General features: G+C 47.7%; 1 pseudogene; it reads left to right on the top strand.

Annotated features, from left to right (window-relative positions):
• LOC142086510 (olfactory receptor 14C36-like) overlaps positions 1 to 882 on the top strand; it is a 2,160-nt pseudogene extending 1,278 nt beyond the window's left edge.
• Positions 883 to 11,617: the final 10,735 nt, after the last annotated feature.

Raw genomic sequence — 11,617 nt, 5'->3', positions numbered from 1 at the left:
GAGGCCAACTGTATGAGGTTCAACAAGGCCAAGTGCCGGGTCCTGCACTTAGGCGACAACAACCCCATGCAACGCTACAGGCTTGGGGAAGAGTGGCTGGAAATCTGCCCAGAGGAAAAGGACCTGGGGGTGCTGATTGACAGCCGGCTGACCATGAGCCGGCAGTGTGCCCAGGTGGCCAAAAAGGCCAACAGCATCCTGGCCTGTATCAGAAATAGTGTGGCCAGCAGGAGTAGGGAGGTGATCGTGCCCCTGTACTGGGCACTGGTGAGGCCGCACCTCGAATCCTGTGTTCAGTTTTGGGCCCCTCACTACAAGAAGGACATGGAGGTGCTGGAGCGTGTCCAGAGGAGGGCAACGAAGCTGGTGAAAGGCCTGGAGCACAATTCTGATGAGGAGCGGCTGAGGGAACTGGGGTTGTTTAGTCTGGAGAAGAGGAGGCTGAGGGGAGACCTCATCGCGCTCTACAACTACCTGAAAGGAGGTTGTAGCGAGGTGGGTGTTGGTCTCTTCTGCCAAGTAACTAGCGATAGGACAAGAGGAAATGGCCTCAAGTTGCGCCAAGGGAGGTTTAGATTGGACATTAGGAGAACTTTCTTTACTGAAAGAGTGATCAGGTCTTGGAACAGGCTGCCCAGGGAAGTGGTTGAGTCACCATCCCTGGAAGTATTTAAAAGACGTGTAGATGAGGCGCTTAGGGACATAGTGTAGTGGGCATGGTGTGTTGGGTTGACGGTTGGACACGATGATCTTGGAGGTCTTTTCCAACCTGTATGATTCTATGATTCTATGAGGAATAAGGAGCTCAAGCATACCATTAGGAAAGTGATTTCATGGATGTTTCTCAGTCATGATGAACTTCCCATCACTCTCTACAAATAACTCCCATTCTAGGCCTATGCTTTGTTGATTTTAATTATCATTGTCATCATTAGCATTAGCATCATTATTATTCTGCTAATTATCATTATCATAATTGCTATCATTCTCATTTTGTAGTAATTTTTGGTTATTATGTTCCTACACAAATGTTTAGATTCATCTCACTTCTACTGAGGAATTAACCTTCTCTGTCACACCTGGAGCCTATATAAATGTATGTCCAACAATGGGTCAGAGCTGACTCCCTTCTAGCATCTCTGTAATAAAAAGGGATCTCCCAAGCACAGGGCTTGGATACTCAACTTGTCTTCCAAGGCTGGTGCCAAGAATAGGCATGAGCAACTGCACCCCAAAAGGGCCTGTTGCTCCATGGGTTCAAGAGCAAACAGCTCATTGTCATAGTGTGGCCTGTTAGAGATCAAGGGTTGGAGTTAGGACTCGCCTGTTGGTGTCTGGTGACAGTGGTTGTCTTGGTTTTGGCTGGGATAGAGTTAAAATTTCTTCCTAGTGCTGTGTTTTGGATTTAGTATGAGAAGAATGTTGATAACACACTGATGTTTTCAGTTGTTGCTAAGTATCTTGTCAAGGACAACTACCCTCCAGAAAGCTACCAAGCTACTACCACCCCCGAGACTGGGAGGAGGGAACACAGCCAGGACAGCCAGCCCAGCTGGCCAACGGGGTACTCCATACCATGTGACGTCATGCTCAGTATATGAATGGTAGGCGTGATCCAGGAAGTCCCGATTGCTACTTGGTTATCGGTCAGCACAGGTGGTGAGCAATTGCATTGTGCATCACTCATTTTATATATATTATTTATTATTATTATTTTTATTTTCTCTTTTCTGTTCTATTAAACTATCTTTATCTCAACCCACGAGTTTGTTTCCTCACTCTCACCCTTCCGATTCTCTCCCCGTCCCGCTGAGGGGGGGAGTGAGCGAGCAGCTGCGTGGTATTTGGCTGCCTGCCAGATTAAACCACGACAGTCCTTTTTGGTGCCCAACGTGGGGCTCGAAGGGTTGAGACAACGATAGATCTGACCAAACCGTGTTAAGGCAAAATTGTTATAAGCATTCATTATATTGATTGGTCACAATGTTGATTTATTGGCTTTCAAAGTTGTGGGGCTGGTTCTCAATTTTGCAATGTGTAATACCTTGCTTGCAGTATATGTCCCGGTTGTGCTGTTTATTGCTATTCAGAACTGGGCCAAGATTATCATTTTGCTGCTGTTTTATGAGGTGATAAAATCGTTGGTTGTAAGTCTAATCTGGTACCTGTACTCAGTACTGCCGTCACCTCTGTACCTCGGGAACCACCTCTTAGAAACTATTAGTAATTGCACTTTTTTCCCCTCGGAGAATGAATCTAAGGGGGAGATAGGATGGGACACTTTGTCCGACTTTTTCATCTTCCCTTCCAGAACTTCAGAAAGTCCTTTTTCTTCTATCCTCTTCATAAATACGTCCACAATACTCCCTGAGAATTTTGAATATCCCTGGGATGTTCAAACAAGCATGTTCATATTGCTATGTCTCCTGAATGTGGTTCAGGTCTTGTTTAGGGTTAAACAACTATTTAGGAATATTGTCCAGAGATCAACCCCGGCAACAGACACAGTGGCTACTCAAACCCCCACGACAGGCACTGCAGCTACTTCAACCCCCACGACAGGCACTGTGGCTACTCAAACCCCAGCAACAGTCACCGCAGTTACTCCAACCCCTGCAACAGGCACTGTGGCTACTCAAACCCCAACAACAGACACTGCTGGTACTCTAACCCCTGCCACAGGCACTGCAGCCACTCAAACTCCGGCAACAGTCATTACAGTTATTCCAACCCCCGCAACAGGCACTGCAGCTACCCAAACCCCAGCAACAGGCACTAAAGCTGAACCAGAGGACCAACCCTTGCTGGTATCTATCGCCCCTGTACAGAAGAAGAAATCTTTGAAGCGGAAGTCAGGTCGTTTAGAAATGGATGATGGAAAAGCAGGGCCATCACGAGGAGGGGAGCAGGAAGAGGAAGAACTCATAAACGAGATGGAAACCACCCGATCCCTATCCCTGAGTGAGCTGCGAGATATGCGGAAAGATTTCAGCCGTCGTCCAGGCAACCATATTGTTACCTGGCTGCTCCAATGCTGGGCTAATGGGGCCAGTAGCCTGGAATTAGAGGGGAAGGAAGCCAAACAGCAGGGATCCCTTGCTACGGAAGGGGGCATTGACAAAGCAATGGGAAAAGGGACACAGGTCCTCAGCCTCTGGAGGCGACGGCTGTCAGGCGTGAAGGAAAGGTATCCCTTCAAAGAAGATGTTATATATCACCTAGGCAAGTGGTCCACTATGGAGAGAGGTATCCAGTACCTGAGAGAATTAGGTGTGCTAGAGGTGGTTGATAGTGACCTGGACAACAACCAAACGCCCAAAGATCCAGATGAAGTCCAGTGCATGTGACCCATGTGGCAGAAATTAGAATGGAGCGCACCAGCGTCGTATGCCAGTTCGTTAGCAACATTTTCCTTGGCAGAGGAAAAAGCACCAATGGTGGATGTCGTGGTTAGCAGACTCCGGGATATCGAAGAAACTGTCTCCTCCTCCCTTATCTCGGCTGAGGAGAAATTGTCCCGGAAGGTCCAGCAACTCGAGGAGGATATGTCCTATTCTCCACCTGTATGGACCAGTATATCTCAGCCATTAGGAGTCAGCGTTCTTCTGCTCAAGAGAGAGGATATAGAAAGTATACACGACGGGGCACCCTGTGGTTTTACCTGTGTGACCACAGAGAGGACATGAGGCAGTGGGATGGAAAACCTACCTTGACCCTAGAGGCACGCGTACGTGAGTTGCAAGGAAAAACAATCACATGAGGGGGTTCTCCCAGGAAAAATGCTGCTCCAGTTTTCAGGAAAAATCTGTCTCACGACAGTCCAGTTTTGAGTGAACAGTTCCCCAGACAGAGTGGAAGGGCTTTGGATCTTTCTTTGGATTGTAATGAAGAAATTCTTGACTCATGTTTGCAAGAAGTGAGAAACAGATATTATGACCAGAACTAGATGGGCCCTGCCTCCGGCCAGGTGGAGGACAGGGGAAACTGGGTTTACTGGACTCTGTGGATTTGATGGCCTGGCACATCAGAGCCACAGGAGTATAAGGCTCTTGTAGACACTGGTGCACAGTGTACCCTGATGCCATCAAGCTATAAAGGGGCAGAACCCATTTGTATTTCTGGAGTGACAGGGGGATCCCAAGAGTTAACTGTATTGGAGGCCGAAGTGAGCCTAACCAGGAATGAGTGGCAGAAGCACCCCGTTGTGACTGGCCCAGAGGCTCCTTGGCATAGACGACCTCACAAGAGGGTATTTCAAGGACCCGAAAGGGTACCGGTGGGCTTTTGGTATAGCTGCCCTGGAGTCGGAGGAAATTAAACAGCTGTCCACCTTGCCTGGTCTCTCGGAGGACCCTTCTGTTGTGGGGTTGCTGAAGGTTGAAGAACAGCAGGTACCAATTGCTACCACAACGGTGCACCAGCGGCAATATCGCACCAGCTGAGACTCCCTGCTTCCCATCCATAAGCTGATTCGTCGACTGGAGAGCCAAGGAGTGATCAGCAAGACTCACACATCCTTTAACAGTCCCATATGGCCAAGCGAAAGTCCAATGGAGAGTGGAGACTAACAGTAGACTACCGTGGCCTGAACGAAGTCACGCCGCCCCTGAGTGCTGCCATGCCGGACATGCTAGAACTTCAATACGAACTGGAGTCAAAGGCAGCCAAGTGGTACGCCACAATTGATATCGCACATGCGTTCTTCTCAATCCCTTTGGTGGTAGAGTGCAGGCCACAGTTTGCTTTCATTTGGAGGGGTGTCCAGTACACCTGGAGTGGAAACACAGTCCTACCATTTGCCATGGACTGATCCACACCGCACTGGAACAGGATGAGGCTCCAGAACACCTGCAGTACATTGATGACATCATTGTATGGGGCAACACAGCAGAAGAAGTTTTTAAGAAAGGGGAGAGAATAATTCAAATCCTTCTGAAGGCTGGTTTTGCCATAAAACAAAATAAGGTCAAGGGACCTGCACAGGAGATCCAGTTTTTAGGAATAAAATGGCAAGATGGACATCGTCAGATCCCAGTGGATGTGATCAACAAAATAAAAGCCATGTCCTCACCAACGAACAAAAAGGAAACACAAGCTTTCTTAGGTGTTGTGGGTTTTTGGAGAATGCTTATTCCAGATTACAGCGAAATCGTAAGCCCCCTCTATCACGTGACTCGGAAGAAGAACGGTTTCAAATGGGGCCCTGAGCAACAACAAACCTTTGAACAAATTAAACGGGAGATAGTTCAGGCAGTAGCCCTTGGGCCAGTCCGGGCAGGACAGGATGTGAAGAATGTGCTCTACACCACAGCCAGGGAGAATGGCCTTACCTGGAGCCTCTGGCAGAAATCACCAGGGGAGACTCGAGGTCGACCCTTAGGGTTCTGGAGTCGGGGATACAGAAGATCCGAGGCCCGCTACACTCCGACTGAGAAGGAGATATTGGCAGCATATGAAGGGATTCGAGCTGCTTCGGAAGTGGTTGGTACTGAAGCACAGCTCCTCCTGGCACCCTGACTGCCCAGTGCTGGGCTAGATGTTCAAAGGGATGGTCCCCTCTACACATCATGCAACCAATGCTACGTGAAGTAAGTGGGTCGCACTGATCACACAACGGGCCCGAATAGGAAACCCCAGTCGCCCAGGAATCTTGGAGGTGATCATGAACTGGCCAGAAGGCAAAGATTTTGGAATATCCCCAGAGGAGGAAGTGACAAGTGCTGAAGAGGCCCCACTGTATAATAAACTACCAGAAAATGAGAAGCAATATGCCCTGTTCACTGATGGGTCCTGTCACCTTGTGGGAAAGCATCGGAGGTGGAAAGCTGCTGTATGGAGTCCCATACACCAAGTTGCAGAAACTGCTGAAGCAGAAGGTGAATCAAGTCAGTTTGCAGAGGTGAAAGCCATCCAGCTGGCCTTGGACATTGCTGAACGAGAAAAATGGCCAGTACTTTATCTCTATACTGACTCATGGATGGTGGCAAATGCCCTGTGGGGGTGGTTGCAGCAGTGGAAGCAGAACAACTGGCAGCGCAGAGGTAAACCCATCTGGGCCGCCGCACTGTGGCAAGATATTGCTGCCTGAGTAGAGAACCTGGTTGTAAAAGTACGTCACATAGATGCTCACGTACCCAAGAGTCGGGCCACTGAAGAAGATCAAAACAATCAGCAGGTGGACCAGGCTGCTTAAATTGAAGTGAATAAGGGTGAATTATTTATAGCTTGGTGGGCCCATGACGCCTCAGTCCATCAAGGAAGAGATGCAACATATAGATGGGCTCGTGATCGAGGGGTGGACTTGACCACGGATGCTACTGCACAGGTTATCCATGAATGTGAAACATGCGCTGCAATCAAGCAAACCAAGTGAGTAAAGCCTCTTTGGTATGGAGGACGATGGTTGAAATACAAATATGGGGAGGCCTGGCAGATCGATTATATCACACTCCCACAAACCCGCCATGGCAAAAGCTGTGTGCTCACCATGGTGGAAGCAACCACCGGATGTTTGGAAACATATCCCGTGTCCCATGCCACCGCCCGGAACACCATCCTGGGCCTTGAAAAGCAAGTCTTATGGTGACATGGCACCCCAGAAAGAATTGAGTCAGACAACGGGACTCATTTCCGAAACACCCTCATAGACACCTGGGCCAAAGAGCATGGCATTGAGGGGGTATATCACATCCCCTACCATGCACCAGTCTCCCGGAAAATCGAACGATACAACGGGCTGCTAAAGACTACGCTGAGACCAATGGGTGGTGGGACATTCAAGCATTGGGATACACATTTAGCAAAAGCCACTTGGTTAGTCAATACCAGGGGATCTGTTAATCGAGCTGGCCCTGCCCAATCAAGACTCTTACGTACTGTAGATGGAGATAAAGTCCCTGTTGTGCACATAAAAAATATGCTGGGGAAAACAGTTTGGGTTACTCCTGCCTCTGGCAAGGGAAAACCTATCCGTGGGATTGCTTTTGCTCAAGGACCTGGGTGCACTTGGTGGGTAATGCGAAAGGATGGGGAAGTCCGGTGTGTACCTCAAGGGGATTTGATTTTGGGTGAAAATAGCCAATGAACCGAATTGTATGATGTTAATTATTATATGATTTTGTATATCATCATTATCTCTATGGTTGCTATAGCAGCAAAATCACCCAGATTAATGAAGAACGAACTTACTCCAATGAAACCGAGCCAAGTGTAACATGGTAGAACCGGATGAGCACAGCAATACTGGAAATCAGAACTGGCTTCAGAATGTAACAGCCCAACACCTCACATCATCTCTCCTGCCCTGAAAGACTGTTATGACATTTGTGTGAGCTATCCCACCATGTCTCTTATCCCATGAGATCATAGCTCTCGAACTGCCCACAGACTTCTAATTCCTCCTATTTTTTTCCCCAGGTTGCATGCATTAGTGTATAAGCACTTCAGAGAGGTTCCCAGCCATGCTGATTTCCTGGAAAGGGTAAGAGAGCTTTCACCACAATGCTGTCCCATAGACACTTCCTTATTTATGTGCATACACCTGGGGTGATTCCACTTCAGCCCTGCTTTGTTGATTGTTATGCTTCTTTTGTTTATATAAACCTTTGCTTGCCTACCCCATCCATCACTCCCTCACTCCTCCAAAATTCCTGTTTAAAGAAATGTCATTCAAAAGGCAGTGCTGTGCTGCTACAGGTGACTGAGAGGGAATCTGTAATCAGCCCATATCTTTGTATTTCAAGGAACAGCCAGTGAGGATAGAGAGAAATCAGTGAAGGTAAGGACATGCTGGGGTGAGAACAAGGTGGGGAAGTGGGTAGGTTATCTACAGCCTGCAGGGAAACAGGCACAGGTGTGGAACAGTAGGAGATGGCTGAGGGTGCTGGCTAGGCTGTAAGGCTCCAACAGAACTGAGGTGTTTGTTCCCTTTGCTATGGCTGCCACCGAGGCCTATGATGAAACACATTGTCCTCATGGCACTGGAGCCTGATTTCCTCCTTGAATCCGGCAGGGAGGCTGGGACGTGTCATACCTTTGTTCTTCACTTGGCATAACAAAGCCCATATCCTACTGTCCCAGGAAGAGCCCTGAGCCATGCGTGAGGGACAGGATCTCCCTTCCCCAAGGGGGGTGGTGGTCAGGCTTGGCATTTGGCTTGATAAATACATTAAGGCTTTGCTCAGCATCAGAGCCACCTGCACAGTGCCTCTGCCTGCCTCTCATCACTGCCTCCAGTTCTCTGCACTGAGTCCATGGAGAGGCTTTGTCAGTAATGGCCCTCAGTGGGGCCAATTAATACTCCAAGAAACTTCAGCATTTCCTTCTGATTTTGCCTTCTCGAGCAGTTTGTTCAATCTCCTCTCATTATTTGAGATTCATGGATTTAGGACCAAATACACCATGGGGCTCATTACAATCCTGTAATTTTCTTCAAGACTACAGCTAATTGGAGAGGTTTCAAGGGAGTAGTGAATGATGATTTCAATGACCATTTAATAAGAAAGGGGTTTTGTTTTTTAAGGATATTTTTATACTTTTTCACTTTACAGAAGAAGAGATAGCAGCATGCTTCAACTGATATTGATCCAGAGGGTCTCCTAAGGAGGTCTGGGTGGGCAGGAGAAGCAGTCTCCTTGAGGCCAGACTCTATATCAACAAAATTCCTCCTCACCTTCCCAACCCCGCCATTTCTGTCATCTGCCCCCTGGGACTTGCATCACTTTTCGTTACATCAGACTTTTCCATTAAAGTCTTCAGCTTCGGTGTGATGTTACAGTTCCTTTGCATCAATTCCCACCTGCTTTCCTCAGAGAACTGCCTGCACACAGGCACAGAAGGATTTCTCTTCATTGTCAACAAACAAAAGTTACACACAATACAATTTAATGAACAGTAAAACACTCCTTAACTGTATGCTAAGTTCAAGCTGCATCTAATGATGTCCACCTTCCGCAAGGGAGAGCTGTACAAGAACTTTTTTAGGCAGAGAGATAGGAAAGGCTAGATATAAAAACAATGGAGTAGATTAAAAAGTAAATTAGGCTTCAGAGAGGCCTAATTAGGTAAATTAGGCTTCTAACTCCCTGAAGCTCAAAGCAGCAACTAGTTGGGAGATGTCTAAATGAACAAAAAGGGAGGGAAAGAGGAAATCTGGAAAGCAATGGGAAGAGCACATGTCCAGATTGCTGAAAAGATGCCCTCTTAAACATGGTGCTTTAATCTGGACAGGTGAAAACACCTGAAAGATGAGGTAGATTAAATGTGCAGCGTAACAGCAGAGTACTGGTAGTGCAAGTACAGGGGGAGATCAATATTTCTTCTCCTATGATTAATACACTTCCTGGAAATTCCCATTCTGGCATGGTGGAAAAACATTGCCATTTTATTAAAAGTACTCCATTGTTTCAGCTGATGAATATGTATTCAAATTCTTTTAAATATTGAAAAAACTTGCTCACCTTTCTAGGCAGACCTCAGTTGTCTGACCATAAACATCCAGTGCCACTCTTTGGGGCCCCAGTGTACCTTAGGTGTTTTCCTGGGACTGGTAACTATCACAGAGGACCTGTGGGAGACTAGAGCCCCTCAGGAGCTACAGGTGGAGCCTGGGCAGAGGGTCCCAGGGCATCGATGCTGGCACCAGGTGTCTGAGTTCCTCTGATTGAAGACATTTTTGTCCCACTTCCAAACCCAGTTCTGAACATCTTTCTTTTTCAAAGAAAGAAAAAGGACACACAATCCCCCCAAAGACCAGTGTATTAAAACAACAGAAAACAAAACCAAAAAGAATTTTAAAAGCTTTGATTTAGATCCTAGTCTTCACCTCTTTGTTTCATTTTTATTGTTTTATTTCTTCATTTATTATTTATTCATTTTATTATTATCAATTGGTATATGTCAGGCTAACAGCATTAAGAGAAGATTGTGTCTTACACAGAGCCCCATGTCCCCAAAACAGTCCATGCCCAGCACTGTCCATGACACTCCTCAGTCTTTGCAGAGAGCAAAGACTTTGCAAAGACACTGAGGTGTTGACCTGTCTTCACTAGTTTAGATGTTGTTTTAGAAGGTCACATACAGCATAGGAAGATTCATGCCCATAAACATCTGCTCTGTACCCATCAGAAATAGGGCCTGAGGGTCATAGGATAGCTCAAGTTGGAAGGGACCTTGGCAGGTTTGTAGTCCAACCTGCCAGGAATAGGGTCAGACCAGGTTGTTCGAGAATTGATCCAGCTGGATTTTGAAAACCTCCAAGGACAGAGACTACACCACTTCTCTGGGTGACCTGTACGAATGCTTAGCTGAGCTCATGGGGAAAAATTTTTTCCTTATGTCCAGGATGAACCTCTTCTTTTTCACCTTCCACCCGTTGTCTTTTATGCTCCCAACACGCATCATGGTGAAAGGCCTCACTCTTCATAACCCTGTCATAGGTATTGGCAGGCTGTGAAGAGGTCCCCCTCATCCTTCCCTTCTCTAGATTGGACAAGCTCAGCTCCCTCAGACTCTCCTCACAGATTAAGTGCTGCAGCCCTCTACCACCTTGGGCCGTTCACTAAACCTGCTCCAGCTTGCCGACATCTTTTGCATATTGGGAATCTGAAATCTGGATGTAGTAACCCGGATAATCCTCTCCTTTGATCTCCTGGCTGTGCCCCTCATCATAGAGCCTAGGATGTTGCTGGCCTCCCTTGCTGCCAGAGCACATGACTGCCTCATGTCCAGCTTGCTGCCCAACAAGACCCTTCCGTAGGACACTCCAGGCTCAGTCCCCTGTGGGGCAGAAACTAGCAATTGTATTTGTTGGATTTCATGAGGTTCCTGCTAATACGTAGTATCCTCCTCCTTGAATCCTTTCACTGAGCACAGAGGCCTGGAGACCTTTTCAGTAAAGACTCAGGCAAAGCATGCATTGAGACCCTCAGCCCCATCTGTGTCTGCTGTAATTAAATCACCCTCCCCATTCAGCAGCAGCCCTACATTTTCCTTGTTCAGCCTTGGTCAGTAACAAGCGATCAAAGCTCTTCTTTTTGCTCTTGGCTTTCCATGCAGACACCAACTCCTGGTGAGTTTTGGCTTTCCCACAATCATACCTGCACTGCAAAGGCAATGCATAGAAATTCCTTGTAGAAAGCTGTCGTTGTTGTAAGCTGCTGGCAGCTGCTTTGTGACGTCTGTTGGCACCCTGTCTCTGCTCTGTCCCTGCCACACTGCCCCACATATCATCCCATGGCCCCATTGTGCAGGCACAGCATGGGACAGGCTGTATTCAGGAGTGTGGAAAGGTCTCCCCATTACAATACCAATGACAGTCCTCAGTTCCCTATCCCCCGCCATAACTCTCCTACTTTTGCAGCTTTCCCCAGTGACCAGGCCCTGCCCTGCCCTGGCTGTGTCCCACGTGAGTCTTCGCAGACACCCCTGCTCCATGGTCTGCTGTGGTCTGGGCCAAGAGGGAGGCTGGGCAGGTCTGGCCATTCTCCTGATACAGGCGCTGAACACAGCAGGAGGATGGAGATGGCCTCACAACAAGACTCACCCAAAAACACAGGGGTGAACACAGATGGAAATTGACAGTGTGAGAGGCTGGAGGAGACAAATACCCCGGGCTAAC

This window comes from Calonectris borealis, chromosome 11 (genome assembly GCF_964195595.1).
Source record: "Calonectris borealis chromosome 11, bCalBor7.hap1.2, whole genome shotgun sequence".
NCBI lineage: Eukaryota > Metazoa > Chordata > Aves > Procellariiformes > Procellariidae > Calonectris > Calonectris borealis.
The sequence above is the reverse complement of the archived record's forward strand: the minus strand, read 5'-3'. Positions and strand labels throughout refer to the sequence as shown.